This window comes from Pelecanus crispus, chromosome 2, assembly GCF_030463565.1.
Source record: "Pelecanus crispus isolate bPelCri1 chromosome 2, bPelCri1.pri, whole genome shotgun sequence".
Lineage (NCBI taxonomy): Eukaryota > Metazoa > Chordata > Aves > Pelecaniformes > Pelecanidae > Pelecanus > Pelecanus crispus.
The window spans coordinates 170,199,421-170,213,361 of record NC_134644.1 but is presented as its reverse complement, the minus strand read 5'-3'; positions in this window follow the sequence as shown (position 1 = coordinate 170,213,361).

Below are 13,941 nucleotides of genomic sequence, written 5' to 3'. Positions count from 1 at the left end.
GAGCGGCAGGACCTTCCTCTGAAGCCAATGGATGCTTTATTAAAGCTAAACGTCTTCAGACTGGCCCTAAGTCTTTCATTTAATTAGAAATTGTTCGGTGATTGTTATTCTTATTTTTTCCTTTTCCCCAAAGAGGCTTCTCCAAAACCCCTGACTGATTCTCAGTCAAACCGTATTGTCCTTTGCACAAATTTCCAAGTCCTGTACATGTACACATCAGTATTCCTTTGGGGGAAAAGTCCAACATAAAGCTTTGAGTTGAGGAGCTTTCAGCATTTGTGTCCCTGTTACACTGGGAGCTCCACAAAGTTTCTCCTTGTGTGTGCTGGAGAACACAGACACGGGAAATGCATGATGGTTGGGTTTGCGCATAACCTAGGTGTTAGCAGCTGCTGAGCTGGCTCTTGCTGGACTATTTTCTGAAGTTGGTGTGTTTATATTGCTGTGAATTGGTAAGCTACAGAGAAATCAAAACGCTCTAAGGCTGCTTTTTTTCTCATGCAGATTTCCAATATGGTGACCCAACCAATTTGGGTGCAATGCAATGAATCCTGATTTATACTCCTTTACTGAACCTGGAATGTGAGCCTTTTTCTATTTACTGCTAGATATTATATCGGTGTCTCCAACTAGTGCTTACCGTGAACAGGCTTTCCCAAACCTAATGGAGAGCAGAAAGACATAAAGACAACAGTCAAGCTGTATAATCTATGCTTTATGGCATCCAGTCATCCAAAGCTGCCTGCTAATTTTAGGCTGGAAATACTATCCCTGCAGCCTTCATTTGTCTCTCCTTCTGTGAATATTGTAATTAATAAACATCCCAAAGCCTTCCCTCACCTTGCTTTCTGACCATGTAAGGAGTGCTGCCATACATTAACACAACAGATTGGGAAGGAAAAAAAAAAAAAAGAGAAAAAGAAAGATTAATGCTTCAATTTTATTGGTAATTAATATTCACAGTTCCAAGCTGTGTTGTCTTTTAGTTCACTTTGAGAAATGCAGAGCAAACAACAGCATGATAACATTTATCATAGCTGGCTAATTCACAAGTGGAGCTAGCAAATATAATAATTGAAACTCTGCTCTATAATGCATCTTCCTTGTCCATGGGTTCTGATACTACTCGCCTGGCTTTGATTCATTGTTTATCTGGTCTGTGGAACAGCTTGCAGTAATTGCTGTATCCAGAGCACTATACTTGAGGCTAGAAGAGAGATCCATTTCACAGACACCAGCCCCCCGGCTTTCTCCACATGCCCTCCCCCCCTTCCTACCCAGACATTAACTCATTAGCTTGCCATTTCATAGATGTATGTTCAGACCCAAGATCACCACGTTCTGTACTTTCCCCCCTCATCTATTAATGAAAAGCATTATGCTACAGAACTGCACCCTGGGGAAGAAAATGTTCCACTCTAATTACTACTGACAAAAGAAATCTGCAGATTGATTAAAAACAATATGCAGGGAATCAAATAGGAAATGCAAACTGCATAAACCTGCAAGGGTGAGATCCACTTCTTCTCTGGCTGGGATGCAATGCATTATCCTGTGAGGAGAATTTGGGAGCATGTTTGTTTGGGAGAAGGCCATCAGGAGAAAGGGCAGCACAAATGACATGAGCAGGCAAAGAAACACAGTGGCTTGGCTCATTGTCTGTAGGTCATTGGTAAGGTCTGTGGCATGGTTTCAAATTAAGGAAGAGCCATGGATCTTCTGGGTTCAGTCTTTTCTAGCATCCTCCCAAGCAGGAGTGGAAGGAGGTGTGGGAAGCATGGACCATGGCTTGTTCATGGTGGAGTGGGTTGTCATCAGTGAAACCACATTGCTGATGTTGGTGTCAACCAGGAAGTAGGGAAAATTGTGTCTTCTAGAGCATCTTTCCTCTACTGTTCCTTGGAAGAGATCAGTTACACCATCCCTCCTATTGCCTGCAGCAAATCTGTACTGTGGCTCAGAAAGACCTGGACTGTGGCATCCTTGCCCATCTTTGATAGCCTCTCCCCAGAGCTGTGCCATAGAAATGTGTGGGAAATGCTAAGCTTCTCCAGCTGGGTTCAGGATGCCACAATATAGCAAAGAAACCTCTTCATATTGGCTGTGTTTGGACAGTTTCTACATGTCAAAACATAATCAAAATTGACCTTTAGAGAAATAACATTAATTCATTTTTGCTGGCTCTCCCTACAGCATGGGTATGCAGCTCCTTAATCATAATTATTGTTAAGAGGCTAATTAATCTGATAACAGTATTTAATTAGATTAGCTGAAGTAGAGTGTGTAAGTGATTTTGGCCTCCTGGAGTCTGAAATCGCAAGTCTACGAAATTATTTCCAAAAGGCCTGTTTGGTAATATCACTGGTGACCTGGGGGTCATGGCACGGCTGTCCTGTTGACACGCGTCATCTTGGCACGTTGACTGGACCTGGTCACAGGAGTATCTGGGGACAGGATTTTAGCTCAGATTCAATATATACAGTGAGGCTTTTAATTCCCACTGAACTAAATAGGTGCTTAAATGTCTTTGTGGAGGTAGGCTTTGGGCCTGATTTTGTCTTACCTGTAAAGGAAAGAATGAGTGTTGTGTCTTGGAGAGATGGGATGATGCCGATGGATGAGCAAGGGGCTGTATTTCAGGATGGAGCATGGTTCTGGTACCCATTTGGTGCAATGGCCAAAGCGTCTCAGCTGTGCTGTCTGGGATAGCTTATGCTTCTAGGAGGAAGGGTTACCGGATACATGTCCAAACATGTCTGGACCACCTGGGGAATGGGGAAGGTACAGTTGAGTTCCTGTGTCACAAGCTGGATTGATGAGGACACTGATGCTGCGGCATACCCTTCTCCCAAACCCTCTCTCAGCAAGATTAAAAAAGGCAGAGCTCAGGGCAGCATTATCCTTAGAAACCATGACAAGGAACTTTGGTGAGAGAGCCTTCAGATAGCTCCATAGCCGTTTCTTCTAATGTTTCCTTTGAAGTACCTAGAATTTTGATCTCTCTGATTTTGAAGCTCTTCTGAGAGCCCCTTCTGAATGGCAATGTGAGTGAATTGGAGTTTCTTGTTCAGCACGCAGCAGTGGGCACATCTCATTATCTTCTTTGTGACAGTCATCCAAATGGATCTGTGGGGCAGCTCACAGCTATTCGTTGTGGTTGTGGCCACCAGAACCTGGCCAAATTCTCCTGGTTGCTCTGGCAGCTGTCATTTTGCCAAAAGATTGGCCAAGCGCAACACAGGAGCAAAGATGTATGTGTGAGATCCTTTTAGCAACAAACAGTTAGTTGTTGTGGTATTTTTTTTTTATCTTCACTGTACATTCCTTTCATGTTTTTCAGCATCTAAGCCCCAGTAGCTCTACGGTGACTTATCTTTCCATGTGACTTCTCTTTTCTTTGAAGAATTCCTTACTGTCACACATGTTTTCCAGAAAAGATGGATGCCATATTGCTCCTTCTTAGCATATCTTTTCAATTCCCATTGTGGAGAGATACTGCAGTCAGAGGCAGCAATAGGAAGTTCCTCTTCATCATTGATACTGTGCTCTTTTTATTCTCCTGGGAAGATTAGTACAGCAGAGTCTGGTATGTTCACCACCAACCGACACAACTGGCATGTTCAACACAACTTAGTGATCTTCTCATGCCAGTTTACCTCCTTTTTGACTGCTCAGCTGCATTTACATTGTGGCAGATACTTTCTCTATAAGTTGTTAGTGCAGGAATATTATTCAGATACTGGAGGACTATACTACCTGCATAACCAGAGAGGGATCCCAGTGTCCAGGTTACAACAGGTTTAAGACTCTCTTAATCTAGCGGTTGGCTTTATTAAGCAATTTTCTGGGTACCACTCTGAGCACCGCTCTTTTGGACTTTAACATTAACAAATTTGGTTAATCCACACAAAGTTAGTTTGGGTGTAAGTACTGTTGGGTTGACCCTGTATGAAAAAAGGACTAGCATATGCTTCAGAAAGAGTCCTGTCTACTACAAACCTTTTTAACAACTAACTAATAAGCAGAAATTATGAGAGACTGGCTCATTCTTTAGAACGCAAACCTAATCTGTCTTTCTTTTACAGAATGTAAATTTCCTATAATATGCTATACAACCAATAATCCATCTGTTCCTTTTTTGCAAGGTCAGGAGTGAACTGTGGAAGAAAAAAATGTTTTCTTTTTCCTCTTCCTTTGACTTGTTAAGATTTGTGTGGCTGTTTGTTGCCATTGAGGAGTATTGACTAAAACTTTTGATCCTAGTGATATGATGGCAAAGGAAATTATTTGGAGCTGGATAGGTCAATGGGGAATGGGAGGGGGGCTTAAAAGTTGTTTCCAGTAGGCCAAAAGAATGTGGATACTGTCTCTTCAAGGTGCAATTTCTTACTTCAACAAACTGTTCATCTATGAGAAACAGGGATAAAAGTGTTCAATTTGGGACCTAAGGAGTTTATATGGAAATTCTTGGATTTCTTCCAAACACACATACATGTTGAAATTAAATTGTGATTCCTACTTTGGAAACTGAGCCTTCCTGCTCAGGCAGAAGCGTGCGTGTATGTGTGTGTTTGTGAGTGTGTGTTGATGCTATGTCTCTTTTGGATCTCTTGACACTTTTTGGTGCATTTTTGTACTTCTTTGAATGTGCATATGCGGACTTACCAATGGTGTATTGACGGCATTCTAAAGGCCCTCAACAGCCTGAGATAGAGCAAAACTCTCTAAATTTCTACCCTGGTTGATATATTTTCTGTGCAGCACACAGAGTATTAGGAGCACGGTCATCTAGAAAGAGGAGCTGCTTGGCTGTGGAGACTGCACTGGGAATTTACCTCCTGGAAGCTGTTTTCTCTGCTCATTTCAGACCTCTAATTTCAACATAGTTGTTGAGCTGGTCCTAGCAAAGGAGAAAGAGCAGGTCATAAGCATCAAGATGCTATTTGTTAAACCAGTGATAACTTGATTACAAAGAACCAAATTAAAGACTCTTTTGTGTTTTCATTTCTTTTTCTGGCCTTCTCTGTAATGGGAGAGGATGCCTTCACACATGGCCTTAGAATGCCGTACTGGAGTTAGAATGCAACAACAGTCAAATGAAAATGAGATGTATTGCAGCTTACATAAAGAATGAAAACTGTATCACACAAATGTTTACAAGTCCAAGTAGACAGCGAACCCCTGTACAATATGTAATTTATGCAAGGGATTGCATCTTTCTTTTGTAATGAATGCACTAAGCAACCCTGTATATATTTTACAATGTCTTTACAGAGAAAAAAAAAAGAATCATTTACTGTAGTGTTGTAAAATAATGCACTTTTCTAATTTTTTCATTAAAAATCCTATGGCACGTTTTCAAATGTATATTGTTTCTTTTATATTGAATGTGGAAATGTTAACTTCCTGTAAAATTGCACTACAGAAGTAAAATCCACTGATGGAACTTATTTTGTTAACGAAAGGTCCCTTGACAACCAACAGATGTTTATGATTATATGATATGTATGTGTGTGCATATATGTGTATATAGTGTATATGTAATGTATATGCACACACACATATATCTAGTGATATGTGTATATATATAAAATGATGTAGGTCCAGATTTATATATGATTGTATTAATATAATATCTATAGATTGATAGATATATAGATATGTATATATTCATACATACACACAAGAATCACAATGTACAAACCCAGAAAGGATTACTCATTAAATTTAAGGGGGTTGAGGGGGGGAGAAAGATGTCATATACAGAAGATATTTTGCATTGCAATAAAAGCTTTTTTGACAAAAGTACGTGCAGAGTGAAGTATGAACCTTCATCAAATACCCAACCATGCCATTCCCAGAAAACTACAGTACAGAATAAGCAAAAAGAAAGTGCTTAGGGGAGGCATAAGAGCAGAGTCAGTGCATGGTGGACCGGAGTTAGCTGTTGAGACTCCCCCCACCTTAATTTTGTGGCGCTAAAGGGCAACATCTTAGGATACCAAAGTGAACAGCGTAACTTCTTCTGACTTGAGGAGATCAGCGTTTTACTCACAAAATTATTAATCTAGTGCTTCCTAGCAGAAGAGAGGAAATGAGTCTCAGTGCCAATTTTAGCTGGCAGGTGTTGCTGTGAGGCGCAAGCACAATTTCTCATTTGGGATGGAGCGTTGGGCAACTTGTGCTTTTGTTGCTATCCAGGTAAGTCAGAAGTGAAGTCAGGTAGAGGACCTCACTTTGTCCTTACGATGTGATTTCTACACACTGCTGCTTGTGGAAGAATTCTAAAAGTTTCCAGAGCTAGTATTTCATATTTGAGAAACATCTTACCAATAGGAAGAATCCCCTCTGTTTTCTTTTTTTTTTTTTTCCTGATGGTGCTGTGGCCAGAAGCTGATCCCAGCTGCACAGTGACAGAGTATGAGAGGTTTTATATTTCCTTCCAGCAGCCTTGGTGAAATAAAATGTCTACATGAATGGTGAGACTAGTTAACCATTAGAATAAAAAATGGGTTGCAGCAAATGCGCCATGACGTGCAGTGATAAAACAGAGACCAACTACGTTCTGCACTCTTACAGGAAGAAACCATTGCCTTAATGCAGAAAGTACTTGGTAGAAGTCACTGTTCCGTATTATAACGAGAGTGAGATTAGCTTGTCGTCATAGTCTTCATCTGTTCTTGCTGTGTATGAGACTCACAAATGAGTGAAGAGCTAACATATCCTGTGTGTTGGGACGCAGTCAGTGTTATATACGGCCTATATTTAGTCCCTGGCCTACATTAAAATGATGACAAAAAATGCTTGTAAAAACTTCATTTTCTGATGGTGAAGAAAGGAGTTCTAATGGCACAGAAAGGAGAAAAAAACTTTAACAATAGAGATAAATATACCCGAGCACTCTCACATGTGTTTTCTGTGCTGCATGAGATAACATCTCTGTTAGCAATTAAGATCAACAATTTTTTTCTTTTTGGAGTGGTATTTGCCAGCATATTTTATCATCTCAATTTATCCAGCATGCACAGACAATCCAAAGTGTCGTTGAACCCCGTCCACCCCTTTTGCAAGCAAAAAAGCCTTTTAGAGTAATTAAGCAATCAATAATATAGACTAGAAGACCACATTTTAAAGGGCTCCAGGTAGTGCAGTGGCATGCCCAGGAGAATTTGAAGAAGACTTTGTGTGCTGAACTTTTCTTAACAACCACAGGAATGTTAGACTTCAGGGGATGGGGGAAAAAAATGGAGAAGAAAATGTCCAATCTTTCATCTATAGGCATATAAATGTCTTTACAAATCTGAATCAAAGTCACAGATGCCTGATTGTTCACTGTTTGGCTGCTGCCATGTGCCTGGGTCCTGTCTCAGAGGACAAAAGAAATTAAGCATCCTGCAGCAAAATGCAAAAGCCTGCTCAGTACACTTCAGCTGCTTGGTTGACAGCAAACAAAATATTCAGTCACTGAAAATGGGTTTGTGTCTGTAATCATGCTGTGACCAAATCTATGCATCTTTCTCACCTAAGGCAATGTCTTCAGTTCAGCTTGCCTGTTGTAAAGTGACTTTTGAGAGGGCACAAATGAGGGAATTGTACTGGAAGTGTACGAAGTAATGAGCAGTACAGAAAAGGTAAATGAGCTCTTCCCTGTTGTGCTTTCTCACTCTCCCAGGACAAAGCAATACCCAATTAAACAGAAACCAAAACATTTAGAACTGAGAGAAGGAAATATTTTTATTTCTGTTATTTAAAAAAAAAAAAATTAGGAAAAAAAGAAAGGCATATTTCTAGGATCTTCAGAGCCAGGAAAAAACTGTTACTTGATTAAAAGGCAGAAAACAAAAGCTCTGGAAGACCTGCAATTGGTGTATCAGTCCAAGTTCAGCCACTGAAGGAGGTATTAAAGACTAGTTGCTGCTTATATTCAGACTATCCTTGGCTCCAGCATTTTACTGCTGGGAAATTTTGACTGTTGAAGGAAAGGAAGAAAATGTTCCTATGGATGAATTCAATGTACTGCGCCACTTACATAGTGGCTATTAATGGAAACTCTTGGCTTTAACACTTGATACGGATTCAGATGAGCTGCCCTGTCTTAGAACTTTGGTTATTTGTTCCAGGTCTGGCTGGGGTGGGAGCGTGTCGCTTGGTTTCTAAGAGGGTGGAAATGCTAGAGATAGAAACTACTGGCCTATACCACCTCAGACTATATGGACTCTACCTGGAGGTTAATCTTTCCCTTCTACTTCCTAGTCAAGGTTAAGAGGAAGAAAAAAACCCTTTGATATCCAATTTCCTTCTACGTACCTCATACACTAATGGTCTTATGTCACAACAGACTCCAGTTTCACACTGGAAGTTCAGGGCATATGAATGAACTTGATATTTCCAAAGGGAACAACCCACAGCTGTGACATTAGACTTAGGTTTGAATAAAAAGAGAACATATGGTAAGTCTTGATCACAGGGAATTTCAGACCTGACCCTTGACCTGTTTCCATTTTGCACTTATCTGCTGGAGAGGACCTGTGAAAAAGAAGACACTGGATTGCTGGTGCCGTAGGGCAGGAAGAGCATCTCCTCAGCGTGTCATATCATAGTCAGCTTAATCTGGTGTTCTTCTCTAGACAAAAGCCAGCAGCTGACTTTTCAAGCAAGGAAGAACAGTTTACACCATCCTCTGGTGTCCTGTGCTGCACAGTGCATCATGAGCGACAGCTTTTATCTTGCATTGCACTGTTGTAGTGTCTGATGAGTGCTACCAGCTGCATTTTGAATAGTAGGATGCAGAGACAAACTGTGAGATGCTGACACATCTGTGGAGTTTTAGGACAGAGGTTTGCTGTGTTGTACACAGAAGTGAAAGGAAAAGAAGCCAACTCACAATGTGAGTGATCTTGATCTCAAACTATGAGTTTGATGATGCTCACATTTAGTGCTATTGCTGTGCTTTTCTTTTGTTATTTCTACTTCATAAAATGTAAGAAATTCCATCTGTTAAAAGGGGACTTTTAAGACATGCAATCACCCTGCTCCTCTAAGATTTCTTTGGGAATGTTGTCCCTGTCTCTGTCTTTGAAGATGTGAGTTGAAATAATTTTCCCAAGAGGCAAAAGGAAACAAGGAGCAGAGATGGAGCAAGAAGGCAATCTCCCTCCATTCTAGACTCATGTTGCCATTGTGAAACACTGTGCTGTACAAGCGATCCCAGCTTTTATTTCTGTGTTAGTCTGTCTCTCCCCACACTGTGCATGGGCTCTGACTATCATGGTATGGACCTTGAATTTCACAATAAATCTGATATCATCTCACTGAAGTTATATTACTGTAAACAAGAGGAATATTTGGACTGATGGGTTAAGTTAATCTGTATTTTGGTGCAAGAGCCTGTGGGATGGTATGAGCCAAACTATTGGGCAGTAGTGTAAAAGCCAACATCACTGAGATAGGGCTCAGCTGAATACAGATGTGGTGAAAAAGAAAGGAGAGGGTAGAGCAGCAATTAATAGAATCTCAATTATTTAACTAGTCAGACTTAATAAGAGAGCTTACTTCAATTTTTCAGCATTGCACTAAGTGGTTTAATCTAGGCATAGCCTACACTGGGGCTGAACTTTGCTTATTTGAGTCAACCCAGCAAATTGGTGCAAGTTATAACACCTTGCTAGTTCTACCTGTATGGTCTTCCTGCCTGAGCTACTCGCACTGAGCAGGTAAATCCCAGCACTGTTCACATCACTGACAGCCTCATTGAGCTCTCCTTGGCTCTGATTTCATGCTCATGATACAGTTCTCTTCCTAATGCTAATAAAATTTGCCTATCTTTTTTCCTTCCCAAAATGTCTGCAGAAAAGACTTTTCCATTCATGTTGTAAATTTGCCTGCCCAGAAGATGTGGTCACCAAGGAAGAACCCTCCTGCAACTATAAAACATGTAGATGGTGGATGTGGATGCTAATAGCTTCTGGCTCATTAGCACAAGAGCAAGTATCTGTGGGAGGCAATTGCTGTAAGGGTAATAATGTAGCAAACATCCATACGATCGATCTCGGTGTGAAAGTGAATCCCCAGGTGCTAAATCACTTAAATTAATCACCCAGTGCTGTTACAGGCAATGATTAGTGTCTGCTCTTCCAAGGCAGAGGGATGGAGAGAAAGAGAGAAATCTAGAACGTAAATCACACTGTGTTTGTTGTCCTGCAGACATTCTCCACCTCCTTGCAACAGCTTGTAGGCCAATACAGCTTTGCAAGATGTGGTCTTGTCAGGATTCCCAAATGCAAACAGGTCAATCAAGTCTGGCAGATCCACTAACAAGAGGAACAAGAGGTGACCAGATGCTGTTTTAGTAAAAGGGAGAGCTCTGGGAGCCCACTTGGTAAGTGGAATCCCAAATGCGGTCTGTGGTGATTGCAGTTGGATAATTTCAAGATGATTTTGGCCTGCCTTTGATCATTTAAATCCATGCCATGTTGACATCAGGAGCAAAGGTTTCACCATTGAGTAACCATCTAGTTTCTTGTAGCAGATGAGTTTTCAAATTTGCCATTATTTCCCCATGCTCCTTGAGATAATCTGATAGGGCCCAGAGCTGAATGAGTTGTAGAGACAGAAAGAGTCTGTAGTCTTGAGCTGCAGTAAAAAAAACGACATCTTTTGTGTGTCTGGGCCTTTAGTGGAATGGCTCAAGGAAGCAATCTGGAGGTGTTCCTGAGCTCTCCAGACTTCACACAGCCGGGGAGATAGCACAAGGTTTCACATCCATTATGAAATCAGTGTCTTAACAAGCTGTCGAGTATCAGATGAGTTGTAAAACCTGGCCTCGGGTCTCTCCTCAGCCCATGGCCATGCTGCGTGGAGTTTTCCAGACAGTTGTGATGGAGTGTGTGTTTCTGGACAAATACATGAAGATGGTTATTCCACCTCATATTTATTGAGGAGCTGTCTGGCCTGCTCCACTCCAGTTAAGTCTCTGTAGGAAACTGGTATGCTCCTATATCCAGTGAAAGACATTTACACAGGGAATCCAGCTCAAACACCATTCTGGTCAGGATCAGAAATACTCTTTCCATTTCAACTACTACTAGCTCTTAACAAGTTTGGGATGCTCAAAGACAGTTAACGAACCCATCTGAGGAACCAGCAGAATTAAGGGGCAGCGGAGGGGGAAATGCTGATTTCCTCTTTCTGGTGACCAGTTACAGGATACGAGAAAATGGAATGAAGCCGTGTCAGGGGAAGTTTGGATTGGACATTAGGAAAAGGTTCTTCATGGAGAGGGTGGTCAGTCACTGGAACAGAGTCCCCAGGGATGTCATCATGGGGCACCAAGCCTGTCAGAGTTCAAGGAGCATCTGGACGATGCTCTTAGTTGTATGGTTTAGTTTTAGGTAGTCCTGTGAGGAGCAAGGAGTTGGACTCGATGATCCTCATGGGTGCCTTCAAACTCAAGATACTGTATGATTCTAAGGTGGTTTTAAACACAAGTATCTTCAAGGCAGAGCCAGACAGATTGAGAAAAACGCCTCCTATTGTTACTTTGGTCTTATATTCATGCTTACATGTTATTTTGACTGCGGTTGTGCTTAATGTCAAGCAAAAATAGATCCACTCATTGTGGCATTGTACACAGACAATACTGAGGCAAGTTGCTCCCTCAGAGTGTTTATAATCTAATATGCTAATATGCACTACTCTCCTGGGAGTGTTACCATGAATTAATGGGGGGAAAATACTGGAGCATATTCTGCTGCTCCAGTACATCAAGCAGTCATAAGCAGGTAACTCTGCTGCTGCTGCTGTGTCAGAGAGGGAGCAAACACCACCTTAGGGCTGTTTGTGATGAGGATTGTCATTCAAAATCTACTCCAGGAAAGGAAGGCACATGTAAGGAAGGCTCCACAGGGATGAAAAGGGTGGGAGAGAAATTGTCCAGAGCAGGTGAAGAGCCAGCACCTGTATTGTGTGTCCATGCCCAGGCAGAAGAGCGGGGCAGGAGGTGCTGCAGGCCCGGAGCAGGGATCCCCTGCAGCCCTGGAGAGACCCCGCTGGAGCAGAGAGCCAGCCTGCAGCCCGGGGAGGGCCCCAGGCCGCAGCAGGGGGATATTTCCTGCAGGAGCTGCGGCCCTGGAGAGCCCAGGCGGGAGCAGGTTGTCCCTGCAGGACTGCAGCCCGGGGAAGGGCCCGCGCTGGAGCAGGGAGCCGTGGCAGGAGGGAGGAGCGGCCCAGAGGGGCTGCCAGGGGCTGGCCCCAGCCCCCATGGCCGCCCTGCCCCAGGGGGAGAGGGGTCGGGGGCGAGGGGGGAAGGGGGGAATGGGGAAAAGGTATAGGGGTAAGGTGTTGTTCTAGTTTGTTTGTCACCATCCAAAGTTACTTTAATTGGCAAGACACTACATTAATTTTTCCTGGTTTGAGTCTGTTTTTCCCATGACAGTAACTGGTAAGCAATCTCCCTGTCTTTACCTTGACCCACAAGATTTCTGTTCTTATTTTTCCACCCTGTCCCATTGAGGAGTGGGAGTGAGAGAGCAGCTGAGTGGGATTTTGTCCCTTAGCCAAGGTTAACCCACCACAGCACCCAAGTGGAAAAAGCCCTAAACAACTTCGTCTGACTTGAGCCCAACTTGAAGCAGGAGGTTTGGGCTAGAGACCTCCTGAGGTCCCTCCAAGCCTCCAAGACTGTGACTCTGTGTTTGAATCAGTGTAACATGAAGGAGACACCTGGAATCAAGACTTGTCCCATAGATATAACAGCAGTGACACAATGGCTGCTTAAATATAGTCTCCCAATATCAACAATACTTCTCCAGAGACAATAGATCTGTCACTCCAAATGGACACAGTGGAAGATTTGACCTGATGTCCATGAATTAGGAGGAAGCTTAAATGAAGCATAATCTAAGCACACTTAAAATAAATGTCCTGCAAAGCATAGTTTCTCTTGGATGTTTTCGTAGCAACCTGGACTTCCCTGGTAATGATCACACATTCATACATCTTCCACCTAGCTCAAAACATCGTACATGCAGCTTCACTGCCTCCCAGGGAGAGCTGTGTGCAGGCTCTTGTAGGTAGACATTAATCATTCAGGACGGCAAAGTGACGGATGGCTGAGTGAACAGGGCACAGTGTGCTTTCATTCTCAAAGAAAGCTGTGATAAGCAGGAGCCAGGGTTGTAAGGACATGATTATTAGTGTAGCTGTCTGATTACCAGAGAAACAGCAACAGAAAACACAATCTGGTTGCAACCGCTACCCAAACACCTCTGCCCTGTAACTCAGGAAAGGCGAAGTCATGCAGGAGACGAATGGCCCTGCAATGGTTGCAGCCCTGTGAGTTGCCTGTGAAGCGGTGTTATATGCTGAGCAGAGTGCAAGACAGAGGGAGCTGGGTTGTTCCCTCTGTTTCTAGAGGAAGAAGTGACCCTGTACATAAGGACAGTTGCAAGTCAGCCTTTCCATGCCAATCCAACTCCTGACTCTGTGGAAATTCATAAAGAGACATAAGCTCTTTGACCACCGACTTGGGAAAGAGCTGGGGAAATTAGGGGTGAAGAAGCAATTGCACTCATCAGTGTTGCCACATCTTGCCTGTCCCCTAGGAAGCTGCCAGAGGCTCAGTGGCGGGTCTGGGACTATTTCCTCAAGTCAGAGGAATTTCCCTGTGTACCACAATGCTGATGCTAGTGCAGAGAGCAATACCCCACCTCAGAGAGCCAGGTTGTCGACACACAAGTGTCTGGGTCATAAAAGCATCATTCAAAATGATGCCAGAAGTTTTCCTTAGTGGAAATCTCAATACAATGAGAGAGATCAAGGATATGAAAAGAAATTAGCTTCCTTCTAGCTGCCTCCTAAGATGGACTTAGGTCTCTGCTGTGGCACATAACTTGAAGAGAGACTGAGATCCTTTACAGACCTCAGCAGGCAGTGGGGAGAAAT